Raw genomic sequence first — 19,096 nt, forward strand, 5'->3', positions numbered from 1 at the left:
CTTGATCAGTGGTTCTCAAACTTTTTTTTCCGCGGACTACTTGAAAATTGCTGAGGGTCTCGGCAGACCACTTAATGATGTTTCCAAATGTTGTTTGTACCATTAGCTAACTATTGTAAAGCGCTTTGGATAAAAGCACTATATAAAAAAACCTTAATAATAATTGTTTTTTTGTTCTACAAATAAAAGCACACAACTCATATTTTAATATCAGTAGTCTTACCTTTCTAATGCAATGGATGTGCCCTTTCTCACCCACCGCGTCAGCCCCCAAGCTGGGGCTGGGAAGGAGGAGGGTCTCTCCCCCACCACAGCAGCCACAAAGCTGAGGCTGGGAAGGAGGGCCATCTCTCCCCAACAGCCGCAGCCCTGGAGCTGGGGAAAGTCACCTCTTTCTCTGGCCGCCGCAGTCCTGCACACCCCAAATTCCCCCCACCCCTTCTTCTCACCCCATTGTCCCCTCCCACCTACCCTCTATTCCCCCCAAGGCCACCAGCTCACCTTACATGTGCGTCTTCTCCAGGGTCCAGGCACCTAATTAGAGGAGCCACGCCTGCGCGGCTCCACTAATTAGGTGGGTGGCCCTTCATCCTCTCGTGTGCGGCTGCCCAGGTGCATATCTTTGAGGGAACTATCCACGAACCACCTGAATGGAGCTCACGGAGCACTGGTGGTCCACAGACCATACTTTAAGAACCTCTGGACTAGATGATGTCTGAGGTCCTTTCCAGCCCCACATATCTATGATTCTACCTCCCTTGGCTTCTGGGACTCTGTCCTCTCCTAATTCTCTTCCTATCTTTCTAACCCCTCATTAAGATGAGGAGGATTTTCTGAAGGACACACTTTCTCCACGTTTCTGGGGAAGGGGGGTTCCACAGTGATCTGTCATTGGTCCCCCTTCTTATCTCCTTCTCCACCTTATATCTGGGTAATCTCATCCACAAACATAAATTCAGCTACCATCCTAGGCTGACAAGTCCCAGATCTATCTCTCTACTCCAAACCCATCTCCTTTTGTCCAAACTAAAATATAAGCCTGTCTCTCTGACATCTCTTCATGGAGGTCTAGCCATCAAGTCAATCTCAACTTGGCTAAAACAGATCTCTTAATCTTACTCCAAAGACTTCTCCGCACACCTCTTTTCTCGGTCATTGTGGACAACACTACAACCTGCTTGTCACTGAGGTCCATAACCTGGGTATCATCTTCATCTCAGATTTCTCTCTAGGTCTTCACATGCAAGCTATGTCTAAATCTTGTATATTCTCTGTGCATAGCATCTCTAAGATACAGTGTTTCCTAGCCATTCACACAGCTAAAACTCTTGTCTAGGCTCTCATCATCTCATGTCTCACAACATCCTTCCCTCTGGCCTTGACAAATGCTGTCTTGCCCCACTCATATCCATTCAATATGCCGCTGCAAAGATAATTTTCCTAGACGATTGCTTTAACTATGTCACCCACATCCCTCTTTGCATCCCTTCAGTGGGTCCCCCTTGTGTAGCACCTCAAACATAAGTTGCTCACCGTCACTCTCAAGGCCTATCCCCATGCTACTTATCATTTCTCATTGATTATAGATATGTTGATTCCCGCCTCTGATGAGCCAATGATACCAGCCTCCATCACACATTTCTTACATTTTTAGTCATCTTTGTGCTTTCTCCCATTCTTCCCCTCACAGTTGGGAGGAACTCCCCATAAATATCCACGGAGTTACCTCATTATCCTTCAAATTCCTCCTTAAAGATTCCATTTCCCTTGAGGCCTACAAAAAACTTGACAACAGTTAGGCACAGGTGCCAGCTTCTTCCGGGCCCTGGGGATGCTCAACCCCTCGTTCCGCCACCTGTCCGACCCCTCCCCCACTCACCTCTTTCCTCCAAGCCCTCACTCCTGCTCTGTTCCAGGCCCCACCCCAACCCCTTCCCCCAATCCGCCACCCCGCCTCCTTCTGCCCCACACTCCGCCCAGTTCTGATCCCTCTGCCGAGTGCGCCACATCCCCGCTCCTCAGTCTCCCTCCCAGCACCTCCTGAATACTGTGGAACAGCTGATCACGGCGGGCAGGAGGCACTGGGAGGGAGTGGGAGGAGTTGATCAGTGGGGACGCTGAAGGATGGGAGGCTGCCGCTGGGTGCCAACCACCCACTATTTTTTTTCCATGGGTGCTCCAGCCCTAGAGTGGTGTGCGGAGACCACTGTCTATCATGGTGACAGATGCTGTCTCATTGGTCTGTCTGTATTCACCCATTGTCTCATGTCTTATACCCAGACTGTAAATTCTCTGAGGCAGGTCCATGTTTTTGTTCAGTTTGTACAGCAATTAGCACAATGGGGTTCTGGGTCATAGCTCCTAGGTGCTACAGTAATACAAATAATAAATAATAATTGTGTTTTTAATTACTATATACATGGCTATAGAAATAAAGAGTAATTACAAATAACTGCTTTTCAATATATCCTTAAGTGAATTCAACTCCAATACGTCTGTTAGTCTATAAGATGCCACAGGACTCTTTGCTGCTTCAACTTTAACAGTGATCAATATGTTTTCTCAGCTGTTTAATTGACCGACTGAACCATTTTGTATGCATTGTTGTAGCTGTGTCAGTCCCAGGATACTAGATAGATGAGGACGGTGAGTTAATACTTTTTATTGGATCAACTTCTGTTGGTGAGAGAAACAAGCTTTTGATCCACACAGAGCACTTCCCAGCATCACAGCAAAATGCAAGATTGTTTAGCATAGGAAGTTAGTTCATATTGTAAGGGACTATTCAAATTAGAGTGGTCCATGAACATCTCTGCAGAGTCAGCCATCTTCTCTCTCTACTATCCTGGGACCCACACAGCTACCACTACACTGCATAAACTGAACAGTGACAGGCACAAAATAATACTGTATCACTTCAGAGGAAAAATTCCAACTGAAGGGAAATTCTGAGAGAGATTATACTTTCATGAACCATAACTGACAGTCAGGTGTCTAAAGAACAGGGCCATTCTATTTTTCTAAAGTGGACATAGATAGGCAAATTTAATTCTTGAATGCCAGCAAAGCTTCTCAGCAGTGCTGTGTGAACTATGAGCTGTGAAAAATATATTTCTTGACTTTAGCTATTTTCTTCTGTTAGCAAATTATCCACAATCAGGTTCTTCAGATAATCTTAAGAAATTTTAGCATATGGGTTGTTTGCAGTGTGCTCTCCCTGTGTGTTCCATATTTGTTGAACATTATATCTGAATGGTCACAAGTCACATAGCATTGTTTCTGTTCTTTGACTGGATGACATTTTACAAACATTAAGCTTTCCTTTTCGTTTTGTGATTTATCCACAAACATTCATAGTGGTTTGAGTCTATTATGTGAATAATAGGAAGAGCCTTTCAAAACGGGCATGGGGAAAATGATTATGCAAATATTAGTGATGCTTTGGCTTTCCACAAACATCATGGAAAGAAAGCACAACTTTCAATCTTGTAAATCAGCTAAAGGCTCATTAATAAATGAATAAAAGAGGTTGTGAATAGCACTAAAATTGCCCCCTGGTTTTAATTCACAAGGCAACATTGCTGGACAATTTAATGTCAAGCAAAGAGTTATAATGCCATTTCATCAATATTTTCCTTCATACACTTCTGGCCCCAATGCTGCTAGCTGACTGTTTGGCAGAAATCTATGTCCATATGGAACAATTTGAAGGATTGGGGCTTGCATATTTAGCTACTACGTACACATGATTATTTCTCAGCTATGCGTGATATAACTGAGTAGTGTAGTCTAGACAAGGATTACAGTCTCAGTGAATCAGGATTTGGTCAGTATCTCTTTTTGTGAGATAACTAAAAAAATTTGTTTTGAGCATACTTTTCCCTTGGTGAAAGTAAACATCTGTTTTAATGTATTCAGTGCCCTAGTACACTTCAGTTACAGTCATAAGTGAATCCCTGGCCATTTTGTAGAAGCGGCATTTATATTTCTCTATTAAAGAAATACTAAGCAGTTAATAAATGTATCATAAGACCTCCATTGCACTTTGTTTCCCTGATAGCAAGGATGTGTTATGGCTGTAGCTAGAGCATTCTACACAGAAAAGATAAATGGATTTCATAACTTGGCATTGTTGGAAAAGTGAGGCTAGAAATGATTGGATCTGCTTGGAGTTGGATAACTTAACATGATAGTTCTGAGAAGCAGATCTCTCAAAACCATTAAGGACATTACCTTCTTGATTGGAGATTCAGAAATTGATGCATTGCCTTTAGTCCTATTATGTTTTGAAACTTTCATTAAATTTATCCCATCTTCCACCTGCTCTTCATAAATTGCTGGTCTGAAAATAAATCATTTGTCATGGAGTGTCTATTATGAGTAGATGAATCTTCAAAACAACATTATTTTTTCCTAAAGACCAGTCTTAAAAGCATCAGCCAAATATGAGCTGAAGTACCTTACTTTATTTTGACTTATTATTCATTGAGATCATTTCCTGATGGACTTGTGCTTAATATGTTGAATTATCAGTAGGTAGGAGAATTCGGATCCATTATTAGTTTAAAAAAAATACTGCAGCTGGTGATTACAATTGGAGGGGGAAAATGAAAATAAACTTTAGTTTTGCCAAGTAGGCTCATAAATTCCTTTTGTGTGAAAGAATGAGTGTCTGATCACAGTCTGCAAATATTACTACCATTGTGAAGAGATTTCATAGAGGGAAAAGGAAAATTTGTCTTACACAATGATGTCTTTTCTGAGATATCCTGTTTACCAGTCTTTGCCTTAAGGGTTGGCTGTCTCCATAGAGATACAGAGGTGGTTGAAACTGCCAGTCACGGGCAGCCCTTCCTGAAAGAACCACAGCTTTAGCATTCTTTTTAAGATAATTGATCATATTTTAATCATAGAATGACTCTTTCTTACAGAATATAAGATTGAATTTTACAGCTCAAGAGTGCAAATCTGCATATAGATATTGTATAAATAATGACAACATAACATACGTTTCAGCAATTTACTGTGTAGCAAATTACACATTCCTCTAAAGTGACGTAATATATATATTATGGTAAAGCTATGAACTTTCCTCTTACAAGTTTCTCCTCCATTCAAAATTAATTAAGAGAATGGTTACATCATGATCTGGGGATGAGGGAGGAAAAAAAAAGGTTTTAAATTTTTTATTTCATGAGCAATCATTGGGAGTGTGTGTGTGTGTGTAAAATATAAAAAAATCCCAATGATCACTCCTGAAATAAGAGGAAAGTTAATTCCTTTACCATGCTTTAATTTAACTTAATTTTAGAAAGGGCATTTTGCAGTCTTGATCATCATAGAATCATAGAATCTCAGGGTTGGAAGGGACCTCAGGAGGTCATCTAGTCCAACCCCCTGCTCAAAGCAGGACCAAACCCAACTAGATCATCCCAGCCAGGGCTTTGTCAAGCCTGACCTTAAAAACCTCTAAGGAAGGAGATTCCACTACCTCCCTAGGTAACCCATTCCAGTTCTTCACCACCCTACTAGTGAAAAAGTTTTTTCTAATGTCCAACCTAAACCTCCCCCTCTGCAACTTGAGACCATTACTCCTTGTTCTGTCATCTTCTACCACTGAGAACAGTCTAGATCCATCCTCTTTGGAACCCCCTTTCAGGTAGTTGAAAGCAGCTATCAAATCCCCCCTCATTCTTCTCTTCTGCAGACTAAACAATCCCAGCCTCTCCTCATAAGTCATGTGCTCCAGCCCCCTAATCATTTTTGTTGCCCTCCGCTGGACTCTCTCCAATTTATCCACATCCTTCTTGTAGTGTGGGGCCCAAAACTGGACACAGTACTCCAGATGAGGCCTCACCAGTGCTGAGTAGAGGGGAATGATCACATCCCTCGATCTGCTGGAAATGCCCCTACTTATACAACCCAAAATGCCATTAGCCTTCTTGGCAACAAGGGCACACTGTTGACTCATATTCAGCTTTTCATCCACCGTAACCCCTAGGTCCTTTTCTGCAGAACTGCTGCCCAGCCATTCGGTCCCTAGTCTGTAACAGTGCATGGGATTCTTCCGTCCTAAGTGCAGGACTCTGCACTTGTCCTTGTTGAACCTCATCATATTTCTTTTGGCCCAATCCTCTAATTTGTCTAGGTCCCTCTGTATCCTATCCCTACCCTCCAGCGTATCAACCACTCCTCCCAGTTTGGTGTCATCTGCAAACTTGCTAAGGGTGCAGTCCACACCATCCTCCAGATCGTTAAGGAAGATATTGAATAAACCGCCCCAGCACCAACCCTTGGGGCACTCCACTTGATACCGGCTGCCAACTAGACATGGAACCATTGATCACTACCCGTTGAGCCCGACCATCTAGCCAGTTTTCTATCCACCTTACCGTCCATTCATCCAGCCCATACTTCTTTAACTTGCTGGCAAGAATACTGTGGGAGACTGTATCAAAAGCTTTGCTAAAGTCCAGAAATAGCACATCCACTGCTTTCCCCTCATCCACAGAGCCGGTTATCTTATCATAGAAGGCAATTAGGTTAGTCAGGCATGACTTGCCCTTGGTGAATCCATGCTGACTGTTCCTGATCACTTTCCCCTCCTTTAAGTGGTTCAGGATTGATTCCTTGAGGACCTGTTCCATGATTTTTCCAGGGACTGAGGGGAGACTGACTGGCCTGTAGTTCCCTGGATCTTCCTTCTTCCCTTTTTTAAAGATGGGCACTACATTAGCTTTTTTCCAGTCATCCGGGACCTCCCCCAATCGCCATGATTTTTCAAAGATAATGGCCAATGGCTCTGCAATCTCATCGGCCAACTCCTTTAGCACCCTCGGATGCAGCGTATCTAGCCCCATGGACTTGTGCTCGTCCAGCTTTTCTAAATAGTCCCGAACTACTTCTTTCTCCACAGAGAGCTGGTCACCTCCTCCCCATACCGTGCTGCAGAGTGCAGCTGTCTGGGAGCTGACGTTGTCTGTGAAGACAGAGGCAAAAAAAGCATTGAGTACACTAGCTTTCTCCACATCCTCTGTCACTAGGTTCCCTCCCTCATTCAGCAAGGGGCCCACACTTTCCTTGACTTTCTTCCTGTTGCTAACATACCTAAAGAAACCCTTCTTGTTACTCCTAACATCTCCAGCTAGCTGCAACTCCAAGTGTGATTTGGCCTTCCTGATTTCACACCTGCATGCTTGAACAATACTTTTATACTCCTCCCTGGTTATTTGTCCAATCTTCCACTTCTTGTAAGCTGTTCTTTTGTGTTTAAGACGAGCAAGGATTTCACTGTTAAGCCAAGCTGGTCGCCTGCTATATTTACTTTTCTTCATACACATCGGGATGGTTTGTTCCTGCAACCTCAATAAGGTTTCTTTGAAATACAGCCATGAGTTACTCGTTTTCAAATGATACCTCAGAAGGCATATTTTGTACAAAGTTTATTACACTAGTATGTGCAGTGTGAATACAGGGGTGCATTCGGTCATAATGCCTATGCAAGAAGCTTCTTCCAGTCCTCAAGCAATTAGTGATTGGTCTTTGTGCTGAATCATGGGAACTAATATCCCTTGTACTGGTATGCCAGCTGGGAGATTAATGTATTTCTTCTTATTCTTCTGATCCTTACTCTCAGCTTTTTACTTTGCTAACATTATTGGCTCTTTACGGAGTGGTCGCTGATTTCGGGGGGTTGCAAGGCATCATTTTCCCTTTGGAAGATAAATTGAAGACAGACTAAGAGCAGCTTGTTGTGTAATTTATTTACACAATATCCTTCTTGCCTTGAACAGAAGTGGGCAAAAAATTCACACAAGCAACTCCATTTGCAGAAATCCCAGCTAAGACATCACTGAGTCAAGTCCTGTTACCAAGAAACAACTCCCTTTGTTCTCACCCTTGGTCTGTGTCCCTTTGCTTTTAGCACATTGTTCCATGCTTCGCCTTGTAATTTTTACCTGGGAAGACACTAACTTTTGCACATATGGCACACAGGGTCCCAAAATTATCCATGGTCTATCTAGTTCAAGTGGGCCTAGATATTAACACCCTTTTTGTGCAGCTGCTGTGCTACACAGAGGGACCTCAAATAGGTCTGACCATATCAAGTGTCCACTGGAGATGGCTCATCTATCTACTTTCCAGAAAAAAAATGTAGTGCATAACCTGTCCAATTACCCATAATGACTAGCTATAACCAGCTCTTGTGGAGACCCTTTGAATAGACCATTTATACCGAGCTTTTTCTAGTGTAAGTGCCTTCCGTGGTAACCAATAATTCATAATATGCATTTCATTGTAACACCTTTGCCATTACAATAACTTGTGGCAGTGATTTCCACAGGTTAATTGTGTGTTGTGAGTAAACAAACAAAATATTTCTTCTGTCACCGTGCCTTCATGGTTCACAACTGAGAATACCAAATTCAGAACAAGCTGCTGAGAAATAGGGCAGACACAGACCAAAACTGGTGGTTATTCTTTCATGAGATATACCAAACCAGCAATCAAAGTAAACTTCTGTCACATCGCACCGGCTAACAGGAAGTCAGCAAAGCAGCCTCTTTAAGTATTCCAGTCCTGGTTCAACACCCAGACACTAGACTTAATGATGAGTGGTCTACATGGTCATATTTTAATCAGATAATGTCACACCCCCAATGCAAAATTGATGCAGGAAGAGGAGTCACAGACACTGCTGAATGCATCATAGGAACTTTCCATTCTTGGTCCTGTATTATTAGAGCTTGGATTGCTCTTTCAGCATAATTACTGAATGTCTCATGTGATTTTGCCAAGAGCTAAAGAAAATAGCTAATTTATCCATACAAGCTTAAGCAAATGTTTGGAACCCAATTAACATCAAGTCAAAGTAGATATTAATGTTCTCCATAGTGTAGGAATCTTGGCATTTAGCCATTTAGCACATTAGGTGTGTAATGTTTTTTCTCCTATATACAGTTTCACTAGCTGTGCAACATCACTATCACAAAGCCCTTTAACAAAAAGTGTGTTCTTATGTATCACTCTTAACATGTTCAAGGGTTTTGCCAAAAGATCAGGCACATTGTACATTTTTACAGTTTTTGGTATTAGCAACAAACTAGATACAAAAGTTAACATTAGCATTAATATTAACATCAAATTAATTACAAATGCATATTTACAATCATTTTTGTCATGCCACGCCTTTTGTTTAGATACACATTTTATGAGGTCAGTTTGTTCGATACCTTTGGGGTTTTGGTAGTTTAGGGTTAACTCATGGCTTTCATTTGCAGGATGAAGTTTTTCCCTTCCTCCTTGTCCTGGAGGGTCAAAATCTGAGCTCTCTTGTGTAACATAATCCATTGGCTGGCTAGTTGTGTCCTCTCTGCTAACAGCTATGAGCAAGTCTTTCTCCCCACTGTCAGTCAGGTAATTCACATCAACACACACTAGCCTGTTTATGTTTTCAGATCCCTAACCTTTACCAATCCCAAGGCTAGACTCTGTCTTAAAGAGATACCATTCATTTTCACTAGCATGTTAGACTCAAGGTTCTTTTGTCCTTCCATTACCAACCTCTGCTTCCACATGGAATCAGATGTCAAGTCCACTAAGAGACTACAAGTCATATCCAAAGTATCTAGAGATGAAAGTTTGCCTGCCCTCCCCTGTATTCTTGAGAGATTAATTGCACAGCTGTCCTGTTCTGTAGATTCAGCTACTCAGTCTTCCCTCTAAACCTGAGACACGGACTGTTTACTCAAAGAGTCAGTATGGAGACATTCATGTTTCAACAACATTGTCTCCCCAACAAGCTGGTCAAGCACAGCCACTTGGTCATCATAGGGCTGTTCAAATTCCCTGACAATTTTCATTCCATCTGACACCTTCTCTAAGTTATCCATACTGGATCTTTCTAAAGCTGGGTCAGTGGATCCATACACATCTGAAAGAGACTGGCAGTTAGGAACTGAAACTACATCAATCAAATTCATTTCCACACCCCTGCTTGCAAAAACTACCATAAGGATTCTTCTCCTTAGGAGCTGCTTTAAGCAACAATTCACCTTTATCTTGCTGCACAGAAGCATTGATTTGCTGAGCCACAACCAACTTCTCCTGAACTTCCCTGACACCCAGAATCATCTCTGGCCCATTAGGAGGATTTTTACACAACCCCCTTTCAGGCAAGCTGCTAGACTCCATAGTTTAAAGGTTAAAAGCATTCTCCTCCCCTTTGCAACTCTTCTTGCTGGCAAAATATAGGTTACCAGGCTCAACACAAACAAGCCTAGGGACCATTCCCTCCTTGTTACAAGTTTCCACATTGTCAGTGGGTAACACAGTTAAATTACCTTCATGCTTTTCTTGTGTCCTGGCCATGATATCTACCTGGTTAAACAGAGTTGTCATACTCCTCAACCCACTAGCAACAGGCAAAATAAAAGCACCAGAATCACCTGATCCCTGGAACTTTGTTATGACACTAACTGGATGTGACCTAGTTACAATGTCATTCTCCCTAGCAGACACAAACTTAGGAACATTTCCATTCTGGGCTTTAGTTAAATCCAGAACCAATTTGGGGCAATTGACAAATTCTCAAATAGCATAAGCTGAGAAGCACTTTCTGTCTGCTTCACGGACAAAGAGCTAGAGAGAGACACTTTTGAAGCAGACACACTGCTATTCTTAACAGACAAACAATTGGAGATATCCTTTCCTTTGTCCCAGTACCCATGGCTGATTTTCAGACATATACTTGGACAGTGGGACAGCTTCCGTAACAGGCAAGTTGCCACTGCCAACAGATAAACTGCTATTCTCCACAGATAGTGGCTTATTACCCTGAGCTACTTTAAGCAAATCACTTCTACCTTGTTCAGGCTTACTTTCACAAGCTTTACTTGCCAACAATCCATCACCCACAAAAAATCTACCATTTTCTTCCTCAATTAGGGCTTTAACCTGACCATCAATTTTAATCTGCTCTAGAGAAATATTTTCCTGATCAATGAGTTCTCTCTCTGCTTCATTTAATTCCAGATTCACTTCTGAGATATTAGATAGACATTCAGAAACATCATTCACATATAAACTGCTTTTTTGCACAGACAAACAGCTATTTTCCACCTTCCCAAGCTTAGAGACACCCTCTCCCTGGTCATAGCATAATTGATTAAACACAAATAGCTGCTTAGAGTCATACAATCTCCCTTCACAATTCTCCCTGTTAGTCACAGATAACACAGAAGAGTCATATTCTTACTCGCTTTGGGACTGGGTTATGACATCAACCTGATTAAACATATATGTCATGTCATACTCAAACAACATACCAACATTATTATAAACTGAACTTCTGAGATGATACAGTTTCTGCTGTTCTTCCATGTTTTTTTTATTTGAAGCTTAAGACTGTCAGTTTCTTGTTGCATCTGGTGAGCCCTGTCCTTAGCTTACTTGGCTCTCTCTTTGGCTCCTTTTTCAAGCTGGACCAAGGCTTGCTTCTCTTGCATTCGAAGTTCTGCCCATCTTTGTTCATGTTCAAGCCACAGGCTCTCAGGGCTTGCAGATTGATTGCTTCTGCTGATGCCTTCTGGCTCATGGTCACTGATCTTTAACCTTTAAAATACTCAATTTCAAATTTTAGTAGTGTGGGGTTCTGATCCAAAGCTTAATTGACCTGGTTCTGTGGATCCTAGCCAGACTACACCACTGTCACTGTGCCTTTGTGGGTCACAACTGAAAATACCCAAATCAGGACAAACTGCTGAGAAATAGGTCAGACACACCAAAACTGGTGGTTATTCTTCCATGAGATATACCAAACCAGCAACAAAAGTAAACTTCTGATTCACCACACTGGCTAACAAAAAGTCAGCAAAGCAGCTTCCTTAGGTATTCCAGTCCTGGATTCAACACCCAGACACTAGACTTAATGATGAGTGGTTCTTTAAAACCAATTTCATCAATCAAAGGATTCTTCTGATCCTAAAGGAACAGCCAAATACTGAGGTTAATACATAACTCAGATCTTACCCAATAATTACGCTATTGCCAATCCTTTAGTATCTAATATCTAAAGGTTTATTTATTTAAAAAAAAAAAGAAAGAAAGATGAGAGTTAAAAATTGGTTCAAGGAATCAAATGCACACAACATTTGCAAAGCTCTTGGATCAGGCTTGTCACAGTGATGGAATAAACTGCTGGCTTGTTTAAGTCTCTGGTTGCTTCCAAATCATTGGAAGGTCCTCAGTCCCTCGGTTAGAATGCTCCCATTAGAACAAGTTCATCATAGTCCAGAGGTTTGAGCTGGAAAGATGCCAAAATGGAGATGTTTCCAGGGCCTTTTATAGCTTCTGCCAAGTGAAGGGAAACCCATTGTTCTCACTGTGGAAAATTACAAGTAAAAAGATGGTGGTTGGAGTCACATGGGCAAGTCACATGTCCATGCATGCTTTGCTTAGTCATAGCAGAGGCCATTACTCTAGTTAGAATGTTCACATGAAAGTTCATTAAGTGTAGATAGGCATTTTCCATGGTCCATTGTGAGTTAAGTGTTCCTTGATGGGCCATTTAACTTGAATAGTCCCTTCAAGATGAGCAGGCTAAATACCTTGTGGGTGTTACCACAGGAGCAAACATTTGAAATACAGGTACATAGTTAATATTCTTAACTTCAGATACAAGAATGATACATGCATACAAATGGCATAATCATATTCAACAATTCATAACTTTTCCATTGACACCTTACTTGACACACTTTGTACAAAATTTGTTGCGATTATATAACAGTGATAGCCGCAATGATCTACGTGGTCATATTTTAATCAGATAATGTCACATCTTCATCATCAGTCTTAAATGTGTTGCCTTTTAATTGTATTGGGTTTCCCCTATACTTCTGTTTGACTGGTTGCCCTCCTTGAAGGGACTGAGTTTGCTTGAGATGGAAATTCCACCTACTAAATATTAAACTTCTGCTGGGACTTTCCTTGTATCGTTTAACTTTGAGGAAAGATTTCTGAGGTCAGGTCTACATTAGAAACTTTTGCCAATACAATAATATCAATTGGGGCGTGTGTGTGTGTGTGTATGTGTGTGAGATTATTTTTACCACATTTCTATACCTGAAAAAGTCCTAGTGTAAGCCCAGGTATGGTAAAAAAGTGCTTTTGCAACTATAGTCTATTTAGTTCAGGAAACTGATATAAGCAAGTAGGGTTTAGCAGATTTTAAGGTGGCCATCCTCCAGCAAAAAAACTTTAGGACCAGACTCCAGAGAGAAACTGCTGAGCTCCAATTCATTTGCAAATTTAACACCATCAGTTTAGGACTAAACAAAGACTGTGAATGGCTTGCCAATTACAGAACCAGTTTCTCCTCCCTTGGTTTTCACACCTCAGCTGCTGGAACAGGGCCCCATCCTCCCTGATTGATCTAACCTCATTATCTCTAGCCTGCTTCTTGCTGGCTTATATATACACACCTGCCCCTGGAAATTTCCACTGCTTGCATCCGAAGAAGTGGGTATTCACCCACGAAAGCTCATGCTGCAAAACATCTGTTAGTCTATAAGGTGCCACAGGATTCTTTGCTGCTTCTACAGAACCAGACTAACACGGCTACCCCTCTGATATTTGCCATTATTGTGACACCAGCAAATCTTTTCTAGGACTAGGCCTCAGTGGCCATGTACAAAGGTGTCTGCTCCCTGGCCAACAGCTTGGGATCTCAAGAAAACCAGCATGCAACTCCAAAATTAATTTTTGCTCCCTAAATCTATGGTGATCAGAGCAGGTTGGAGGATCTCAGGGAGGAGAATCCTTGTGCAGAAAGCAAGTGGTGTTAATAAGTGGGAGGAGGCCAAAGTGATCCTTTTAGCTTCTTTCCACACACTTGTGGATCAAGTTATTTTAAACTATTTTGGAGGCCTTTTTAATGGATTTTTTTCTTTTAAATTCTGGTTTATTCATCAAAAATGATTATTGTTGTTTGTTATATAGAGCGAGAGATGGGTAAAGGGAGGACATAAGAAGTGGAATGGGGAGCAGAAGTGTACATACCACCAGTGATGTGAACTAAATGACAATTCTCCTGGTGCCCTCTTATGGCCATGGCTTTCTGTGATTGCTGCTGTTTGGGAGGAAAGACAAGAGTAGAACTTGATTTGCTTTATGTAATGCAGGACATTTAACTTTCCTGCAGCTAGGGGGGATGATTTGTTTTGTTTCTGTCCTTATGTCAAAGTGGGGAGAGGATTGATTTATAAATTCCAAATATTCTACGTACTTACAGGGTGAATTTCCAGTGCACTGTAGAGGAAGTCATGCTCATGACTCCCACTAAATGTACAAAAAGCTGCTACATATACTGGACAATCCTTTCTGCTGACATATTTAAAAACACACAAATGTCATTCCCAACAGAGCCAGAGTGACTGTAGTCAAGACTAAACATAGAAAATGTTCCGAAAGTGGGGGTTGGGTGGGACTCAAGTATGTCTTTCTGAATGAGCAAAACTCTGTCTCTTTGTGCTGCCTATTCATTTGTATGAGGAAGTTTTATTTATCACTCACTAGCTAACTTTGCCTTGCATGGCACAAATGCTGTTTGTCTAATACAGAACTTTCCTGAAACTGGCATGAGAGTATAAAACCACATCTGTGTAACAGAGCCTGTCTTTCCATTGGCTTATCAGTTGTGTGGTGGGGGTCTTATGGTCTATGCTTAAAAGTTAGCCAGAAAACTGGAATTTTTCCAATGAAAATATCCCCTTTTGAAATTAGCTTGTCCAGATATTCTGATAAGGTGGGAAAAAGTGTATTTTCCCACACTTTTACTGTTTCCAACCTTGAAAGGGTGGGAAAGTGTGAGACCGGGAAAACATTTTTCAGTTTTAACAGTGACACTTTCACTTTTAAGCATTAACACTTTCAATTTTTTTACTATTTTCTAACTAATAAAAGTTGGATAAGAGTTGCAAAGCAGATAAAAATCCAATTTCAAACCAACATATTTCAAAAAGTCTGAAAAATAACAAAAATTCCACTGAAAATTAGAGGATTTTCCTACTGAAATGTTTTTTTCAACTAAACCCTGTTTTCTGATGAAAAAACATTTTGTCAGAAAATTTTTGAACATCTCTAACAAACAATGCTGTTCTTAGGTGTACACATTGAGGTCACCAGACATCCTCATGCAGGGAGGAAGACTCCTTCTTTACGATATGCTGGCTTGTTTGTTTGTTCGGGGTGTTCTGTTTTGTTTTTTTCTTACTTCTGATAGCAGCTGCACAGAAATATCGTAAAATGGAAGCTATGCTTGAATAACAGTTTGCATAGATTCCAGTTGAATGACTGGTTGACCAGTGTTTGTGTCTGCAAAACCTACAGGATTATCTAACACCTTCCTTTTTGGCAATAAGGCTTTAATTTCCTTTCAAATTCGAAGCATAATGGTCACCACAATTCATGCTCAAAACAGCCTGACAAAACTGTGCCTCTCTTAATAGCATTCATATTTTAAGTTCAATGATTTTTTCTTTTAACCAAATAAAAGGGAATTGACTGAGATGCACGTTTCTAGTGTACTCACGGAATAACCTGACTCCAATTACAGATTATTGTTTTAATGTCAGAACCTTTGTCATACTAATAATAATTTCTTTATACTGCAGACAGATACTTTCAGTGAAAAGATGACCCCATACCAGATAGCTGCAAGTAGGCACTTAGTTTATACAAGATACTGTAAAACTGTATATAAATTACTGGTGTATGCAGCTACCCATATTGCTGCATCCTGAACTGAAAGAAACTACCGTATACACTCGTTCATTAGCCCATTCGTTTATAAGCCAACCTCCCAAAATGGATAGGTAAAAATAGCAAAAACTGTATGACCCTTTCATAAGCTGACCCTATATTTCAGGGATTAGAAAACTTTGGCTCCCGGCCCGTCAGGGTAAGCCACTGGTGGGTTGGGACGTTGTGGCTGGGAACGGTGAACCGTGGCCACAGGGAGCTGAGGGGCTCCATGCCTGCATACGCTCCAGGTAAACAAAACGACAATGTATTAGATATTCAATTCAATGATTTCATAGAGCAGGGATCGGCAGCCTTTCAGAAGTGGTGTGCCAAGTCTTCCTTTATTCGCGGTAATTTAAGGTTTCATGTGCCAGTAATACATTTTACATTTACAGGGGCTGACGGATGGAACCCCAGACTGGCAGCAGACTGAGTGGACCAGTGGCTGGGACCCCAGGCCGGCAGCGGGCTGAGCAGCTCAGCTGGGTTTGGGGTTCTGTCTGCCAGCCCCTTCCAGCCGGGGTCTCGGCCGCCGACTCCACTCAGCCCACTGCCGGCTCAGGGTTCCGTCCATCCAGGCCGGCAGCAGGCTGAGCGGGGCTGGCAGTGGAGACATCAGGCTGGCAGCAGCATGCCACAGTAAATCAGCTCACGTGCCGCCTTTGGCACGTTTGCCATAGATTGCCAACCCCTGCCATAGAGTTTAAAATCATCAAATTTTGGTGCAGATCCGTTTATAAGCCGACCCCCGCTCTTTGATGCGTCACTTTTTTACCAAAAATATTTGGCTTATGAACGAGTATATATGGTATCTATCATATTCAGGATTGTGATTTGTCAAAGGAGTCATAGATTTAATTAATTTCTGCTATTCTGGACCCATCCCTATTTTGGGGACTGCTAGTGGCACTTCTACAGTAAGTGGAAGTAAGAAATTACTACAGTGTGTGGGAAGAGCTCGGGATACTAGAAGTGTTACTGCCAACTCTGTTCCTCTTTAGAGTGGGAGATAACTTGAAGAATTGCCAAAGCCAGTCCCACTGAAAGGAATAATGGTGAAAAACCTCCCAAAAGGGGTGCTGTCCAAGGGTGTACTGAATAAGTTCCATTGCTTGTCTTTGCCTCTTTGGGGACATTGTGAAATATAGAGGGAGCTGCTAAGTGCCTGTGAAGTGGATCCGAAGAAAGAGGTAGAAAAATGCACAATTTCTGGAAAATCTGATTACATTCATGATTCAGAGTATTGCCTCTATGCTTGCATCCCTGTCCCCATGGATAAGGAGTAGCAAAGTGTTGCTTTTGTTGGAGTCCCATGCACACTTGCACTACTAGCAATGTGAGATGAGGCCTAATGTTTTTTAGAAAATGGGTTAGCTCAATCCACATAACTTTCAATAACCATCTAACCAACTGCAAATGTTCTTTAATTATTTTAACCCATGTGTAATGACTCATTGACTTGCCAGTCTACATTCACATTTACAGGTGTTTTGTGGTTGTGTGTGTTATAAAAAGAACACCAATAGACCAAGATATTTTTTAAAATAATAAGGATATTTTAAATGTTTGCTAACATGAGAAAAGAAGCTGAATATATATACAATAACTTTGAAATTCAGGTCTGTGTAAGGAGCCAATAGAAAATTGATGTACTATTTAGTTCCCCTCAAGTCAGCACAAGAGTTTTACAAAAAAATCATAGGACTTCTAAAGAGATTTCTGTGGGGCAGGAGAGTGGGTTAAGTGGTTCATAGAACTAATGCAGGTTCTTTTCACACTGGTGAACTTGACTCTATAAAGCAGTGATCTGTAACCCATAGTTACTAGTCACTAACCCATAGTTCTTCTTTGAGTGGTTGCAGATGTGTACTCCACTTATGTGCACCAAGATCACTGGAAATGGAGACTTTTTTTCCATAGCAGTACCTGTCATGGTACTGGCGTGTGCACACACCCTCTTCATAGCCCCCTCAGAGGCTGACCCTCCTCCTTAGTCAGAGATTCCCATGTGCAAATCCTCTTCTCATATTTTTTTTTCCTCTGCATCACAATTTTGATACCTTTGTAAATAGTCTTTTTTTTTTTAGCAAGTAGTGCCTGTAGTTTATTGTTGTTTGTAATTAGTTTGTGATACTTAGCATGAAGGGGTATGCAGCATTCTCTGGGCTTGAAACATTGCCCACTGTATGGGGTCTCTATCCTGAACCATGATCCCCAACATGCTGATTGCTGTGCTTAGAAGCACATGCCATTCCTTAAAAAAAGAGAAGGGCAATTTCTAGAGATCTTCACCTAATGGAACAGACTACGAGGCCTGAGTTGGTACTGGGAACCTCTTTGGGCCATGGGACCAGACGTCTTCAACCTTGACAGTGGTAGCAGTCAGATCCCTGGAATTTGATTTTTTCCCCCAAGAAGGGGTAGGGATTGATCCATGTCTCCCGAGGTCCCACGTATAAGCACCCAAAGAAAGGATTGGGGTATCTCTAAATCGAAGCAAGATTTGTCAAAGACTGGCTCACAAATGCCCACATGATTCAGGCACCCAGAGTAGAGCTGGGTTGTTGACCTGTGTTTCTCGGATACCGGGATCCTCTCACCTCGGTACTGTACTGTTGAATCCAACCCAGGCTGCTAGTTGGCCTTTGAGTTCGGTACTTATGGACACTATTGTGACACCATCACTTTTGGTACCGATGACCCCACAAACATATGTGGCAGCAATAGACTTCCTCTGCCTGTCAATATCCGCTTCTCTGCCGGCAGAGGAAGTTGGTGTGTGGTGTCCAATACCATTCCAGCCCCCCTCACCTCAACTAACTTTGGGATCAAGATCATCGAAATCAGCAGCTCAAGCAGCAAAAAAAAGTAAAAAAAAAAAACAGCAGCTTTGTGGACTGTGTTTGTGTATGATATGTGATATGATCCATGTTGTCAATTGTTGTAGTTGTTGTGCACCACCATGTCAGTCATGTTCTTCTCTTCAGAGCTGATCCAAGTAACAAATAAACCTTCTCTTAACTTTTTTCTCTAACTTTTTGGTACTGATAATGGTTCCAGCCCTATTACTGATATTGCCCTGCTTCTATTAGCCTAGGGACAAATTGAGCTATCTGGTGACTCCACCACGGTGGGCATCACTGATGCCCACTGACTATTTAGAAGGCTCTTCCAACTCTGATTTGGAGCCTTCTAGCTTGTCTCCTCTGCCCAGTGAAAGGTCTCATAAATGCCTGACAGAGGGAAAACATCAACACTGAGAGCATGTCCACTGTTATAAAAAGGACAAGAC

The 19,096-nt window shown here is 41.6% G+C and overlaps 1 protein-coding gene and 1 long non-coding RNA gene across 17 annotated transcripts in view; one reads left to right on the forward strand and one right to left on the reverse strand.

The window, feature by feature from the left end:
• LOC120372968 overlaps positions 1-4,857 on the reverse strand; it is a 47,242-nt gene extending 42,385 nt beyond the window's left edge. The window contains exons 1-2 of one of the 2 annotated variants that reach the window (XR_005585306.1): positions 4,745-4,857; positions 4,234-4,342 (exon numbers count right to left, since the gene is read on the reverse strand). This is a non-coding gene — a long non-coding RNA (uncharacterized LOC120372968). The remainder of the gene's footprint in view (positions 1-4,233; positions 4,343-4,744) is intronic. The other variant, XR_005585307.1, reaches the window with a different exon arrangement.
• The window catches only part of RBFOX1 (RNA binding fox-1 homolog 1), a 2,636,561-nt gene that overhangs the window by 668,027 nt on the left and 1,949,438 nt on the right, over positions 1-19,096 (forward strand). The gene's annotated exons all lie outside the window — the stretch shown is intronic.

This window comes from Mauremys reevesii, linkage group 10, assembly GCF_016161935.1.
Source record: "Mauremys reevesii isolate NIE-2019 linkage group 10, ASM1616193v1, whole genome shotgun sequence".
NCBI lineage: Eukaryota > Metazoa > Chordata > Testudines > Geoemydidae > Mauremys > Mauremys reevesii.